The following is a 17725-nucleotide window of genomic DNA, read 5'->3' as shown; positions in this document are numbered from 1 at the left end:
TGGCTTGCTGTCTGAATTGGGCATTTGTGGTCGAAGTCTAAGGCAGGTGGTTAGTAACATGTCCTTAGCAGCAGAACGGGCAAGCGAATGGTTGTGGGTAAGGAGAAGTTACCCTTCCTGGGGCGCAAGCTAAGGTAAGCTAACTGGCTCATTTGTTTTGGTCGTGGGTAAGGAGAAGTTACCCTTCCTGGGGCGCAAGCTAAGGTAAGCTAACTGGCTCATTTGTTTTGTGTTTGTGATGGACTGTGCCTAGGTTGATGGTACTTGGCTAAGGTTCTTTATGGTTTATGGTTCAGTCCACATCAACGGGACGGACCGACCTAGCCAACTTAAACCATGCCTAGGTTGGTTAAGGGTATTTGGATGCTTGTTGTGGTAATATGGGGCAGCATGGGGCGTAAGCTAACTGCTAACTGCTGGCTAATTTGTTTTGTGTTTGGGATGGGGCCTAAGATAATGGGCTAAGCTAACTGGCTAATTTGTTTTGTGTTTGTGATGGGCTGTGCCTAGGGTGATGGTACTTGGCTAAGGTTCTTTATGGTTTATGGTTCAGTCCACATCAACGGGACGGACCGACCTAGCCAACTTAGACCATGCCTGGGCTGGTTAAGAGTATTTTGAGTATTGGATATTTCAATGTGGTAATATGGTGGTAGCATGGAGGGGAGTGTCTCCAGGACGCTGGTTTCACTGTTAAGCCTTCATGAGGTGTCGTGGGCCTAACTTAACGAAACATCGGTGAATGAGGGTGCCCACTTGATAACCCCAATGACATGCCGCATACTATATAGGCTACTGCTGTTGGATAGGCCATTTGCATTGTGCTTGTGACCATTTGTTGGCGGATTTGTGGGTAGTGTGCTTTTTAAAGTTAAACTTGAGCAGGGGCTTCTGAATGTGTTTTTACCTTGGATTTTGGCACAAGGGATTTTAACATCTAATCCTGTGTATTAATGTAATAGGTGCTGCTGAGATAGTAGCAAAGTCTATACTGTTCAAATGCATGTCTATATTCCCTGAGTGCACTGACATTTCAAGAGCTACTTTATTCCATCAACCCCCTATGATAATACAAGCATGTCAACTGCTCCATCTAGGAGCCCAACAGCGAGGCAGAGACGCGGTACAACAACGCCCATAGCCGGACCCGCGTTGTTGTGGAGAGGGCCCTGGGCATGTGGAAAGGTGTGTGAGCAAATCCGCTGGTGGCCTGAAGCTCCATCCTGCAAAGGCGTGCAGTGTAGTTTTGGTGGCGGCGCTTCTGCAACATGGCCCTTCAGGATCACATCCCACTGCCGGCTGATGAGGAGCTGTTAGTGGAGGAGGTGGAAGAGGTCATTCCAGTGGCTGCTGCACACATTCCTGCTGGCCTGGAAGCACACTGGGAATTAGTTGCACATATGTTGGGCCCCTAAACACCCAAACCCCACAATTCCCTGCCACATTACCTGTTTTTCTACATTTCTTTTAGTTTGGTGGGGGTGAGGGGGTAAATGTACTTAACTTTCCCACCATCACTTTCTCCCCATGATCCCTCCCACACACACACACAAACACACACATGTTCCCTATGAGCCATGACATCAAAATACATACACAGATTGAAAGGTCACAAAGCAAAGGCAACTTACCATTTTTCCGCCTCCCATGACAGGCCTACCCATACCTGGGCCATGAAGGACAAGTTAAATCAGTGAAAATCATGTCACATTTTGACACTGACCACAGCACTCTGCATGCTCACTTAAGTCCCAGAGGTCTTAAAGTTCTCCAAGCGAGAGGCTACTCAACTTCACAGCAGCATTCTCCAATGTCATTGTACCAACATAATTCAGCTATGTGTTCAAATATCAAGATCATATAATAACTGAGAGTAGCCTAACTTATACACCCGCTAAACATACCTTGTGATCAGACAAGATACAACACAAACCCCACTCCACAGGCATAGGCTACTCACCTCACACCCATCGACTCAGTCTTGAACCCCTGACCTCTCTCATGTAAAGCACACACGCTACAGTCTCTGCCACAGCACAGTCACTTCACCACATGGGCTGTAGAGTCCATATACCGTTAGCTATGTGTATGATTAGCAGATGCTTCATCCAAACACACTTAACATATGACTACAATGTGTAATGTTATCCTTTTATAACAATTACAATGCTAGCCTCACATAACAATACCGTTGGCATTCAAAAGCTTTATCACCAGATAACTTAACGGTTGTTCGAAAGAATCTGTGCTGACACATTAGCATTAGGCTACATGTAAATTCACGAATAATAGCACTTCACCACAGGCCGCTCTGTTGTAGGCTAACTCCACAACACTTCACTTTCCACTGTACCACATAACGTTGTCCAGTAATGTGCAATTGTAGCTTCCAGCAATGCTATGGTATGGTATCCCACAGCAATGTTATGGGATCCATCATCCATCTGTCCTCTGCGTGTTCCGTCATCAGGGTTACGTCGTCTACTATGGTTCTTACTACTTACTACAGGTCGAGAGGTGTAGCCAAAGATTGTTAAGGCGGAGCAAGATATTTCATCAGGAGCCACTTCCGGGAACCCGGATCGCACGAGGCGGGGGCCAAAATCCCCCTTTATGCAGAGCAGAGGCAGCACCTGCTCCATTGAAGTCTATGGGCATAGCTCAGAATTTTACCACATATGCTAAGGTCTTGGTTCTATAGAGTTAAGAATGTGAATTTTGGGCACGTTTTCATGATCCTCAAACCCTTCTGAACATTTCAGGTGCATTTTTAGCATTTTTGAACATTCCAGTCTGGAGGAAATCGACTTTATATCAGGTGTGCGCCGGTTATTTATGCCGCTGCTGTTGGCCGGTTGCAACGTACGCTCATCAATACGTCATCGACACGCCTCTTTATGCAGACAGGATTCGATCCCTGTTACGTCCCTAGCTGTTTGTGTTCCTGCTGTCTCTCTGTATTTTTCAGACACTCCAGCAGGGGGCTTAATTGCTGGACCAGCCCTATAAAAGGGGTTGGTTGGCATCACTCCAGGGGGGCCTGCTCGTTTTTTTGGTTCCTCGCAGAACGCCACCGCTGCATCGCCACGCTACGCTTTGTTCTCCGCTTTCCGCTCTCGCCCACGCTACGTCCAGGTCTCCAGTCCCTCTCAGAGTGAGAGTCTGGGAGAGAGGCCTGGAAATTGGGCGGCTTCGTTTTTGGCCTTCTGGCTTTCACTTGTTATTTGTTTAGAATATTGCTTTTTGCATTAATTTATGTTCTAGTTTAATTATAATAAATTATTGATTATTTTCAAATGTATCCACTGTTGTCTGCCGTATTTTGCCCTTGCTTTATTTAGCTTTGTTATAGTTCCCTGACCCTAGCAGGGGGCATAACAATCCCCATTTTGCGCCCATAGACATGAACTACAACGAAGTATCTTGCTCCACCTTAACAATCTTTGGTGTAGCTGTAACTACACAACTTTACGATAGTGGTTGCGAACGTTAGTTGCTACTATGGTTTTGGGAAACACTGACGCAGTGTCACGATGCATCGTACTATGTAATTTCCACCACTATAGTTCACACTATCGTTTTGGGGAACAGTTGTGTCGTACTTACATAGTTGCAACCATGTTAGTTGCTACCGTAGTTAGCAACGATGCTTTTGGGAAACGCACTCCTGACGAGCCAGACCCACATTAAAATGTAAGGTCTGGGCACTCACCGTTCTATTCGCAGTGCTCAGTCTGAGGGGCGGGATAATCGGTTGTCTTTCAAATTCCCTCTGCACGCAATAGGACAGCGCTACGAGTCCCATGCGTTTTCGCTGAACTGTCACAAAAAAATATATTTTAGCTTTGAGAACCACCTAAATCTATGGAATTTATTCTGAGTTACCAAACTTACTTGGATGGATCAGATGAATCTGGGATAGAAGAAAAGTTGACCTCTACTGTTGAATTTTCGTTCGAAACAGCTGTATGTATTGTTTATCAGACTATATTTGTGTTTAACTCGTGTACCGAAAAATCAGTGAAGTTCTGCTTTTCCCTGATTTGATGATCTCCTCTTTACTGAACTGGCTTGTGCTTGACATGGATCAAACTGCGGAACTAGTGAATGACAAGACCCTGTGTGCATTGTCAGTTTTAACGGTAATTCCTTTAAAAATGTCATGTAAATGAAAGCACAGTGTGCAACGTTTTCATGTTTAATGAATGTACGAAAGATGTATAAGCATGAGGCTCTTGACAGGGCAGGGACTGACCCTGTGTTTCAATATGCAGTGGTAAGGTGCTCTAAGAGGTGTGTGTCATGGTAGTAATGCAAATAAGTCTAACAGTGCAGGGATAAAGAGACCAGCAATAAAAATGAACAATATAAGAGACCAGCATTAAATATGGACAATATAAGAGAAAATGTAAGCATAGTAATATAACAGTTATAGTATAATTATATGGACAATATAAGAGAAAAATGTAAACATGGGCGTTTTCCCACCAGCGGAGCTAGTTGGCTAGTTCAAACTTTTGCCAACTTGATAAAAGCTTAACTCGTGTCACACTGTTCGCCAACAGCAACATCCATCTTATTTGTTTTCAAGTACAGGGAATTCAAGCCAAACCGTTGCAACTCTGCCATCAATCATTATGTTAAGCCCGCCTAACGACTCTATACGATTTGATTGGCCTGATAGAAGTTTAATTGTTCGAGCTCACAAGCCAGCGGAGAGTTGCTAGACTAGCCCTGGCAGCAAATGTAATCTAGACGCTAGGGTGCGTCTAGATTTCTAGGCTAGTAGCCTACTTGCTTAGCCTGGGTTTCCCCATGCTGCCTGACGCGCAATTTTATTTGCGCTGGCCTGGACACCAGGGTTGTGCACAATTCGAATTGCAATTCTGCTTCCTGTTTGCTCAATTGAAATGCAAGTGAAATTCAAGAATTGAATTGGAATTTAAGAGCCAGTTTCAATTCAATTCTGGAATTTTGCACAAGCCTGCTGGACACCATGGACTCGATTTTCGCTTCAGCGAGGGAACCAATCACGGAACGGGCAAGACACAGTTGTATCAGAGACTCTTGATAACTACAGAATCAGAGCCCATTTACAGAGAGCCTGTTCACTCCCTATTAACTCAATTGTTGCTGCAATATGTTGTAGTTCCACCAGAGCCGGACAGTAACGGAGTACATTTACTTGAGTACAGTACTTGAGTACAATTTTGAGGGATCTGTACTTTACTCGAGTATCATTTTTGGGGAGTACTCTTGACTTTACTCAAGTACATTTGAGAGGCAAATATTGTACTCTTTACTCTGCTACATTTCTATCCATAACCGTGAGTACCTGTTACTTCTAAAAAAAAAAAGGAAAAAAAAAATCTCGGAAATTCAAGTCAACTCCATGGTCAGATTTAGATAAGAGATGAAACCATGGACGAAACAATGGATGAAGACGCAGCAGGTCCATGTGCCAACCCGTGGCCCCACCTCGCCAGACTATTTCAATCTGCTGAACAAGTTAATGATAGTTTTTTCGCTTCAAGTGTTTCAATTACAAAATAGTATTTTGATACTATTTTTGAATACTGCCCATCCCTGGCAACATGGTAACAAGATGGAAATTACTTGATTTTACTTTCAATCCCTTTTACATTCTCCAAGGTATTAACATTAACATTTTTCATAACTCCATGTAGGATGTTTCTGTACGTAAATGTGAGAACTGTGGCAGTAGTAATGCAATATTTATGTACTCTTGTACTCTTGATACTTAAGTACTTTTAAAAACAAGTACTTCAGTACTTTTACTTAAGTAGACATCTGACTGTTGTACTTTTACTTGTACTTGAGTAAAATTTAGCAAGGGGTATCTGTACTTTTACTCACAAAATGAAGCTGTGTACTCCGCCTCTGAGTTCCAGCAGCATGGCGAATAAGTGCAAAAACAATGGGGGTATATGGCTAGACGGCTAAATTTGTCTCTTTCACCCGATTGTCATTGAAAAATCAAAGATTTGATTGCAGTTTCTGCAAGATCAATAGGATTATAGGTCGAAAGTTGAATGAACAAGTACTTAATCTGGTCAGTTTAGGGCATTTGAGCCAATGTTTTTCTGTTCATTTAGGGCCTAATAAAAAAAAAAAAAAAAGGAGCCCAAACAATTAGGTGGGGGAAGGCCACGCCCACTTTTTAGACCCATAATTCTGTATCTCGGCACCTGAAGGTCACATTGGAGTTGGGTCGGCCTTAACAGATGCAGAAACACCACATTTATATTAGTGCTATGAACAAGCATAGGCCCTAAAACCTTTACTTTTTGAGATATTCACGAAAAACTAGTTTCCGCATGGTGCACAGGCCATGCTTCATGTATCAGTCCCTGAAGGTTGTAGAGAATCATATTAGGTTTTGGTATGAATCTCATCTTATATCATTGTTAAAAACATTAATAAGAACAAACTGTCGCTGAACTGTCACAAAAAAATATATTTTAGCTTTGAGAACCACCTAAATCTATGGAATTTATTCTGAGTTACCAAACTTACTTGGATGGATCAGATGAATCTGGGATAGAAGAAAAGTTGACCTCTACTGTTGAATTTTCGTTCGAAACAGCTGTATGTATTGTTTATCAGACTATATTTGTGTTTAACTCGTGTACCGAAAAATCAGTGAAGTTCTGCTTTTCCCTGATTTGATGATCTCCTCTTTACTGAACTGGCTTGTGCTTGACATGGATCAAACTGCGGAACTAGTGAATGACAAGACCCTGTGTGCATTGTCAGTTTTAACGGTAATTCCTTTAAAAATGTCATGTAAATGAAAGCACAGTGTGCAACGTTTTCATGTTTAATGAATGTACGAAAGATGTATAAGCATGAGGCTCTTGACAGGGCAGGGACTGACCCTGTGTTTCAATATGCAGTGGTAAGGTGCTCTAAGAGGTGTGTGTCATGGTAGTAATGCAAATAAGTCTAACAGTGCAGGGATAAAGAGACCAGCAATAAAAATGAACAATATAAGAGACCAGCATTAAATATGGACAATATAAGAGAAAATGTAAGCATAGTAATATAACAGTTATAGTATAATTATATGGACAATATAAGAGAAAAATGTAAACATGGTAATATAAGAATTATAGAAGCAGTGCAAGGAATGAGCCATTGGTCAAGTATGAAGTTAGACCACAGTCCACAGTGGAGGGAGGGGTTATGCATGTGGGCTAATATAGCCTGTAAACAGTGTAGACAGTGCAAGCAGTAACACAGTGGGCAAGTGGACAGTCCATACACAACATTGTTATAGGAGGCCATAAAAGTGTTGAAGAGGGTGGAGGGGCACATAGACTAAACAGAGAAGTCAATCTCTTCTCTTCCCTTTCGTGAAGCATTGAAAAGTTGTACGTCCCTGGGGACAAATTACTTCCTCAGACTGTCAGTTGTGCATGCCAGTGAGCGTAGTCTCCAACTGGTCAAGCTCTTCTGCTTTAAGATAGTGCTGTGGAGTGGATGACAGTCATTGTCTAAGATGATGATTAGTTTGTTCAGGGTCCTTTTGTCTGATATTGAAGTGATGCACTCCAGTTCAGCTCCCACAATAGAGCCAGATTTCCTTACCGGCCTGTTCAGACGCCCAGCATCCCTCTTCTTAGTGCTCCTCCCCAGCATACCACAGCATAGCAGAGGCTGTGGTAACAACAGACTGGTAAAACATCCAGAGGAGCTTGCTGCATTGAAGGACTGCAACCTCCTCGGGAAGTACAGCCGGCTCTGCCCTTTCCTGTAGAATGCTTCAGTGTTGACTGACCAGTCCAGTTCATTGTCAAGGTGTATCCCCAGATACTTGTAAGTGTTAACCACCTCCTCATTGACCCCCTCAATGGTGACTGGCAGCAGAGGGCTTAGATCTCCAGAAATCCACCATCTCCTTGGTCTTAGCAGTGTTGAGTTGCACAAAGTCCTCCACAGGCTCCTGTATTTCTCCTCTTGCCCATCCCTGATACACCCCACAATTGCAGTACTATCCGAAAACTTCTGCATATGGCATGACTCTGTGTTGTAGCAGAAGTCAGACTTGTACAGGGTGAACAGGACTGGAGAGAGCACTGTTCCCTGTGAAGCTCCGGTGCTGCTGATCACAATGTCAGAGAGGCAGTTTTTCAGTCTGACGAACTGTGGCCGTTCTGTCAGGTAGTCTGCAATCCAGGATACTAGTTGAGCATCCCTACCCATCTGCTGAGGGGTTGGATGGTGTTAGAAGCACTGGAGAAGTCAAAGAACATGATTTTCACAGCACTTTTCCCTTTGTCCAGGTGATAATGTGTCCTGTGTAGGAGATAGTGATGGCATCGTCCACGCCCACTTTCTCCTGGTATGCAAACTGTAGCGGGTCTAGTGCATGGTGTACCTGGGGTCTGAGTATCCCCAAAACCAGTCGCTCCATGGTCTTCATCACGTGTGATAACTGCTGTCACCTTACAAAAACCTATAATTTTTGGACTTTCACTTGGTTTATATTGTTTCCTAGAAGGTTGTTAGCAGTTTACACTGCGGGTGTCCCGCAGGCGGGTCAATTGCAGTGCCCCCCACCTCTCCCCAACATTCTAAATCAATTGTATGCACCATATTGCTATGTAGCATAGTAATATTATACACCATTAACAAGCTTGAACTCTTGAGAATCCATATATGACAACATTTTTCATGTACAATCTGTATAGTGCTTTATATTGTCAGATTAATCTTACTATGTCTCAATTAAATTTGATCAAAAATGCAACTTTTAAAAGTGCAACTGCTTCCCCAAAACAATTCCTCCATAACTGTGGATTTAATCGTTTGATATGTGGATAACTTTCAGTGGACTAAACACATAAAAGGTAAGATTTTGTTATCACAAAGCTAGCTGGTTCGTTAAAATTTAATATGGCTAAGCATATTTACAGCCAACTTTGTACTTGCAACAGTGAAACTGAGTTTGTTGTTACCATTGTTGGTAACGTAAACGTTTCTTCAGTTAGGAGCAGGACTGTTTTTTTTTTTTTTTTAATTTTTCATTCATTTTCATTGGCAAAAGCTGGCCTAATATGCATGAGAGAACCTAGATTTGAGGGAGCTGCAGCTGTTAGCATCAGCACTGTCATATTAACACAGCAGGGCACACTAGCCCAGTGATGGCTAGCCCAGTGATGAAGGATCGTGTAAAATCCCCATCCCCAGAAAGTTTCAAACCAAGCTTGCGCTGATGATGCATGATGACTGATCAAATTGCTATTTTCTGACACGATGCACACCATTCCCAGGTGCTCGCCTGTCTGAATCTCAAGCTCTTTAGCCTAGCATCTTAATGCTGTTCACAGCATGGTGAATGACAAACGATGACAAAATGCTGTTCATGTTTATGAGTTCATAGCCTGGTTATTTATCGAAGGACTTACATGTCACGTTTTATATTTTATTATGACCACTCGCATTACCATGGGGTTACTTAATAGGTAGGCCTAATGCTACGGTTAACTTAGAATGCCCACCATTACACTGGAGATGTTAAAAAACGTTTAAACTTTTTTTATTCTCCCGCGACGATAGGCTAGGCTTGGCTAGGTAATTCGCTCATTAGCTCAGATCAGTGACTACCAGAGGAAACGCGGGGTAGAAAACTCAAACAAGTAATGTTAGACTAGCTGTGTTACAGTTTCTCGTTGCAACGAGCTTCACAGGAGCTCCAATGGCTTTTGTAGGCTACACGCAGTCTCAAAAACACTGTTCACTTTTCCAGTCACTGTACGCGAGGTCATTTATTTTATATAGCGATAATTTAGATACACGTATGGGGTGGGTGCAATTGCGTTTTCTAAAGAATCTCCCGTCTTGATTTTGTACAGAAATTAATATTAAGTGACACGTAAAAGGGCGGAAAAAAAGGTCAGCTTATATAGCAGGCTAAGATAAGGTCTGGAATTTAATTTAATATTGTTGTAATGGTAGGATAACTACATAGTCTACACAATAATTACACTGTGTTATACATATTGTATATCAATGGATTTATTGACTGTCAATTACCCAAAATCGTGGCTCTGTCTATGGGCTAGTTGCACGAAAGGCTCCCGGTGAGCTCATTTGTTTCCTGTGGAGCCAGGTGTGTTTGAACCTGCCGCTATTCTGAATGTAATTAGTGTCTACACGGACCCGGCTAGGTGTTGCACCTAGAGAATCAGCACGTTACGATAAAGAAGGATGTGTAGACACTAATTACATTCAGAAGAGCGGCAGGTTCAAACACACCTGGCTCCACAGGAAACAAACAAGCTCACCGGGAGCCTTTTCGTGCAACTAGCCCATTGCACAGTAGCGCTGTCACTCCCCGATGTGAGTCGCTACCGGATGTGAGTCGCGCATGCGTCACTTTGCTACTTTGCGACTACCTGTGCTGTTAGCCACAGAATAATGACATTAGCCTACACAGCAGTAATGTATTATTTAGCGTAAGGCATCACATTTTCACGGCATGATCAATAATGTCAGTTCTAGATTAGAGGCTGAAGTAGCCTGCTAGCGAGAGACTTCTGTAATATCAATAAAAATTGACCTACATAACGAAGTTTGTTCACTGCTGGCAAGTAAGTAAGCAATCAAGCACAACAAAGGCTGTCACTTGAATGGCGTTTGCTAACGTTAGCAATCAAACAATCTTAGATAGCTAAAACGTTTTTGAAACAGAAAAGTGAATTATTTTATGGATTTCAGTTGGATCCCTTGGCGTTATGCCGTAAAACCTATCAATCTGAGCATGCGTGACTCACATCGGGTAGCGACTCACATCGGGGAGTGACAGCCTATTTAATGCATTCTAATCCATTGTCAATCACTTCCGGGAACTAGTTGAGGTTTACACAAACCACGTGACCAATGGAATTTTGAACACCCATTGTCGCAACTCTACCAGAGAATGTCTAATAAGGAGAGAACCTTCACTCTCGGAACTCTTCCGGTGTGGTACTGCATCTAGGGGCGCTCACGGGCGAGTCCAGAATGAATGGAGGTCTATGGAGCTGTATCCCTCAAAATCCACTTTTCTCGGGATATCATTTTTTTTCAAGTAATTTGAATATTGTATTCGAAAGGGGAGGCAAAGACAATACACTTGGTTGAGTATTATATTTTTTAAAGTCACTTAATTGTTCTAAAAAGCCTTTCAAACGTGCCAATGACATCATTCATTAGCATGATCATAGCATAGCATAGCATGTGTTAGCGTGTTATGGGCAACAACGACCCAACCTGTAAGAAAACGAAAGGACATGACTCCCAGATTATTTCACTTTTGATTGAAAATCCATATACATTTTGCGAAAAATAAAATAAAATCTGAGGGTTTCAGTTGTTAAATAGGTGAAAACAACAAATGTAGCCATGTAGCTCCATAGGACCCCATGTATTTTGGACTCGCCCGCGATCGCCATCTAGGTGAACTCTGGTGAACTGCAGCCAAATTCGGTTTGTATGGGATTAATAGAGAGTGGGGAGGCTCTCCTTAGAAGGGCTCTGACTCTACCTTTATATGGCTCTGGGTTAAACCATTGTAAAGGGGTCAAGGTCTATACCAGTATACCCACACAGCTAAAATCTCCCATAGTACAAAGACAAACCCGTTTTAAACATCCTGGCACTACAACAATTTAGGTTGACCCACAGTCGCATGCACACACAGCATAAACACATACACAACAATAACATGAAAAAATAAACCCTCAAATAATCAAGGGGGTGCATGTTGAATGTGTCTGACTGCACGGTATTTGGATGTGTAGCACAAAGCAGTCATTCAGCAGTTAATTTAGAATGGACAGGTGAAAAGGGGGCTCCTTCTTCACAGACATCAATAGATTGTAAATCATTGGGTGTGTTTGAATTCCCTTCCTTGTAGCATCCCTTTCTACATTCTACAGTGGGGAGAAGTTCATCTTATTGTCTAAATAACATATTTTCTAGATTTACTTAGCTATACTTGAGGCTGAAGATATGAAGGCATATCAAGTTTCTTACATACTGGAACTTCAAGATACATAACATTATGATTTCCTTGTTCAGTTCTGCACTGGATTTGAATTAGGAACCTCGGGCACAGATATTGTAAAAAAAATATAAAATATATATAAAAAAGTCAGCTAAATGACTAAATGTAAATTATTGAATGATTCTTAATTCTGACTATAGATCACACTACATGAACTTACATCCAGTACTTTTTGGTATTGCATGGGCCAAATTGTATGACTAAAATGTGATGGTCTTTTGTCTGTTCAATGATGAAGAGCCGAAGGGCTCGAAACGTCATGTGTGTGGGGGATTGAAGTCAAATAATAGCCTAATAAAAAAAAAAACGGAGAGCAAGTGTGCGGACCTTCTCTGTTACTGGATCTTGGACGTTTGGCTCCTGCACCTTAATTTGGATGTGCGCACGTTCCCAAACTGAAATAATGGGCCACATTGCATACATTTGTTATTTTTAAGCATTTAGGGCCTATCATTTTCTTTTTCGTTTCATATCTTGTCACTAGAGGGCGGAATACGAGCGATGTAGTGCGAAAGCTCGTGAAAGAACTGTGGAATGGTTTCTATGGTGACACTTTGTTGTAGAGTAGCCTAGATGCTGCTGCTTAGCTGCAGGTAGTCTGTCGGTTTTGTGTTGATTGTGTATTTTCAATTTAAAGTAAATCCTGGTTAATTAAACGTTCACATTACAGTTCTGTTATAGTTTTTAAATCTCCAAATACTGTATGAATCATGTTATAGGCACACAAAATGGCCATTCAGTGCCCATTTGCTTCTAATGATGGGCTTAGATTTCCCATGATGCATCGCTTTATTTTGTCCCGTAGCTCCGGGAGATGACAGAACCGACGGTCTTCCCTACCGACCAAGAGACGCACCAAGCAGCCTGCGCTGCACATTTGAATACATGAAATAATGTGCTAGAACGGACACACTACAAAATATAAAAATCTCTGATCTCAAATTTGTCCACTCTGTGACATTGTAAGGTAAGTGAGCAAACCATGCAAAACATTCACTCTCTAACGTTACCTATCTATCCGGTTGGCAATTGAATCATCCTGTCCAATGCACCTGCTCCTGAAAATAACGTTATATTGATGAGAGCCGCAATGTGCTGTTGTCTTCTAGCAAAATATGGTGCATATCTGGTGTCTATACGTTTATTTCCTGAAAACAGTGCACTTTGAAATACCTGATTTGTGTCTGACCGTTATTTGCAAGCATGCGATGCATGGTCTTGATTGTTTACACTAGCTTGTTAACGTTATTGGACATCTTCATGGCGTTAGGTTGTAAGTTAGCATCTAATGTTGGCTAAGTCAGCTCCGTTCTCCTGTTTAGAAGTAGCCTAGGCCTAACGCCCTAAAATTAATGTGAGCATCCCATGGCGATATCCTGTAAAGGCAACCGCGTAGCTTTCTGATGCATGTCAGTCATACAATTGTGAATGTTGACACCATTTGTCGTTTTCAGATGGTCTATCTAATGTTCTCCCTGTGCGTCCTCTATTAACGCAGGTAACGTTAGCTTAGCCCCGTTACTACCGTTAACGAAATTGTTTCCAGGGTTATGTTTTGATTCCCTGTGATAAGTTTGTTGACATCTAGCGCTCTGTCTGTCGTCCGCGTAGGTCTTTTTTTGGAGCGTTATTGTCGGCTAGCTTTTCTGAATCTAGTTGATTCCTCGAGGATTGGCGTAGGCCGGGGCAGCCGACGCTGTCCGCAATGCAGGTGCTGTTTACAGTCTTCCTGTTTCCAGGGTCGGCGCAGCATGCTTGTTCAGTGTGATGCTCGTCTGTTGGCAACGTAGCCTACTGAAAAACAAGCGCGGCTCCAGATCGAATCCTCAGCTACGAAAATACAGTCCACTTTGCTATGACTCTAAGAGTAATGTGGATGCTCTGTTGACCAACCTGCATAGGCCGGGTATTAACTGCAATTAGGATAGTGTGTATTAACTTAATCGTCTGTCATGCGTAAAGCTATTAAAAGCGTATAGCTCACATTGACGAGTTCATCACATCAAGGTTTATGGTTTACATCAAGGTTCACATTAGACTCCTGCGGGCCTGCATTTCCCGCGAGACATTTCTTGCGCAACACCTATGTAGCCTACGTTCCCCCCAGAGCAGGGGAAAGAGGCTTCCCACGAATTCTTATCCAATTGTGGTGTTTTGAAGTCCTAGGCCTAGCCCTAGGCTACGTTTGGTTGTGTGTCGGCTTTCCTCTGCTGCAGCTAGTTGATTATTTATGATTATTTAGGGGGGGGGGGCTGGACCTATTCAAGAACTTGCATAGGAAGTTCTTGAATAGGTCTGGCATCATGCATAGGAATGCCAGATCAGATTCATGTTGGATCTACATCAGAACCGGAGAGAGGTGTGAGATCCATGGCAGATATCAGACTTAATACATAACCGTGCTAGTGCTAGACCAGACCTGTTCAGTGATGTGTGTGTGTGCGCACGTGTGTGTGTGTGTGTGTGTGTGTGTGTGTGTGTGTGTGTGTGTGTGTGTGTGTGTGTGTGTGTGTGTGCGCGTGTGAGAGAGGGAGAGAGAGAGAGAGGGTAGAGAAAGCATTAATTATACATCAGGTCACTCGAGGCTGATGTCAGCGCTGGTGTTGGGAAGCATTGCCATGCCATTACAGGAAGTACTCTGCTCACTTAGAGCTGAGGGGGGAGACCAGTCAGCAGGCTAGGGCACACACACACACACACACACACACACACACACATGATGATGCTATGCCTGATAACACACACACAAATAACAGACTTGTAACACACATATTACACACACACACACATGATGATGCTATGTCTGATAACACACACACACAAATATCAGACTTGTAACACACATTACCCACACACACCACACAGGAGAATGACTTCATTCATTATTCATTTGTTATGGATCATCTATTGGCTGCTGTATTGTTCCGACTCCCCATCATGTAAGTGGTGACTGGCTTGTGTCCGCTCATTGGTAAGCTATGGCACCATGACATCAGCAGGCTATAGCTGTCCACAGCAATGCACTAAACAACAATTCATCTTCTTTATCTGTGAGTGTTAGAGAGAGAGTGTGTGTGTGTGTATGGCTGAAATGGTATTGTATCAGTGTATAACCATAGTGCCTTGCAAATGAAGTGTGTGTGTGTGTGTGTGTATGTGTCTGTTTACATGTGTCTCTCCACGCACAGTGTGTAACGTGTGTTACCACCATGTGTCTGAGTAGTTTGTAACATGTGGTGGCTTGGTAACTGAGAGTATGTGTGTGTGTGTGTGTGTGTGTGTGTGTGTTTGTGTGTGGCACATACAGTAGGTTTCCTAAGAGTGGAGAGCAGTGCAAATGCTTTATTCATGTCTGCTTAGTGATGATGTAATGCTTAGAGGCACTGCAATGTTTTATTGAAGCTGTCTCTAGTCAGGAACAGAAAGAATTACCTTTTTTTACTCTCTCTCTCCCTCACTCTCTGTGAGTGTGTGTGTGTGTGTGTGATTGCTTCCTGTAATATTTGCATGTTTGATCATGATACATGTTTGGGTGGCTAAGGGCAATGGGCCTGTTGCTGACTCGTGTGTTCAGGAGTGTGTGGGAGAGAGGGAGGTGACTTGTTGGCTCATCAATCACCTGGCCTGACTGTGTGTGTGTGTGTGGCACATAGGTTTCCTAAGTCTACACTGTAAATGTGTTACTCTCTGTCTTGTTGATCTGCATTCAGAGTCACGGCTCATCTAGGCCCTGGACACTCACTCCATTGCCTCCAGCCCCCAACCTCTCCCCGTCAGTACAGTACACTTTTCCGAATCAGAGATGTACGGATGGGGAGAGCGTTGGGAACCATCGGACGTTCTGTCAAAGAAATGGTTCCCAACGCTCTCCCCATCTTAGTGCAGGGCCATATGTAGCAAAAAAAGGTGTTTGGAACATTTCATATAGATTTTTGCAAATTATGATTTTTCAGTTCTTCAGACCCTATAGTTTGCAAAACTACCTGTTTCCAATTTTTTCCCGGACTGCACATGTCCAAAATCCAAGATGGCGGATATATCACCAAAAATTGCAAATAATCGCCTTTTTAAACATTTTAAATGGATATATGTGAGGTATTATCATTATATACATACATTTTCTAATTAAATTGAATGGCTTAGGTATAAATATGACCATGGGTGACATGAGATGTCATGATTATCAACCAGTGATGGGTGTAACCACCATTATGCTATTTATTGGCATACCCGGAAAAACACATTGACTGATTAAAAGTTTCCTTCACATAACCTAATAATCATTTGAATTAAAGTAATGTTCTACACTCACCACAATAGATTACATTAGATTAGATTAGATTCAACTTCATTGTCATTGCAGAGTACAAGTATGAAGACAATGAAATGTGGTTTGCGTCTAACCAGAAGTGCAAAAAAGGAGAAAAGTGCAATGTGATATAGAAAGTATAAACAGACATAGACAGATCAAGAAATTTAGTGCAGTGTAGACAGTAGTATACAGTTGATTTATATAAGGTAGAGAGGTTTAGAGTAATATAAATATGTGCAGTGTATATTAGCAGTTACCTTATAAGAGCCGAATAAATATGGCTATGTAATGTGAACAATGTATAAACAACATACATTGGGGGGTGGGGGGGGGGTGTCTGCCTCCTTGTTGTCCCTGTCAAGGTTGCTATGGTCGTGGACACCTCAACAGGCACAGGCAAGGAGGCATTGGGGGGGGGGGGGGGGGGCTTTGTAGCTTGGTTGTCACCGGGATGCAGAGCTAGAGTTCAGCAGGAAAGCTTCCTCTGAACCTGCTGTGCGCCTTATGCAAGCATCCCTTGCCCTGGATGGCCTCAATGGAGGGGAGTGAGGAACTGGTGATGCGTTGGGCAGTTTTCACCACCCTTTGCAATGCTTTTCGGTCGTGGGCAGAGCAGTTGCCATACCAAACTGTGACAAAGTTGGTAAGGATAAGCTTGATGGTGCAGGGGTAGAAATTCACCAGTATCTGAGGAGGCGGTGGACCTTCTTTAGCCTCCTCAGATAGAAGAGACGCTGGTAAGCCTTCTGGATCAGGGTAGAGGTGTTGAGGGTCCAAGAGATGTGGACACTCAGAAATCTGAAGCTGGTGATACACTCCACTTCAGTCCCATTGATGAGAATGGGGGTGTGTGCTAGCTTTAGACTTCCTGAAGTCCACAATGAGCTCTTTTGTCTTCAATAATTCTGTTAACAGGACTTGCAGGAAATTGTGGGAACATATTAATTTGTTGATTATATGCAAGCCTAATGCTGCCCACTACAGCTAAGTCTGCCTTCATCCATGAATTGTGACTGGTTTCAGAAACAGCATCATCTGAACAATCTGATGTAGCTCAGTGCAATTAACACACAAATTGGATGGCATCTTAATAGATGGCATGGCTGTTGTGCAGGAGATGGTTGTCAGGAAAAGTGACATAAACTGTTGCTAAGATCTGGCAGAATGCTTCTTTGAAAATGTTGAAAGTAAGGCACGAGGCTACAATGGCGTATAGGCTACTTATCATTTAACAACTACACCATCACAAACTGCATGAAAGACAGGACGAGACAGGTCCATATAATGGGAAAAGCACATGATACAAAATACAAGACTACACCAATCAAAGACTTTAAAGC

The sequence above is a fragment of the Alosa pseudoharengus genome, unplaced genomic scaffold, assembly GCF_046254945.1.
Source record: "Alosa pseudoharengus isolate Yale_2024_CS ecotype anadromous, Long Island Sound unplaced genomic scaffold, YU_APseudo_1.1 YU_APseudo_1.1_scf_6, whole genome shotgun sequence".
NCBI classification, from domain to species: Eukaryota; Metazoa; Chordata; class Actinopteri; order Clupeiformes; family Clupeidae; genus Alosa; species Alosa pseudoharengus.
This window is presented reverse-complemented; position numbering follows the sequence as displayed.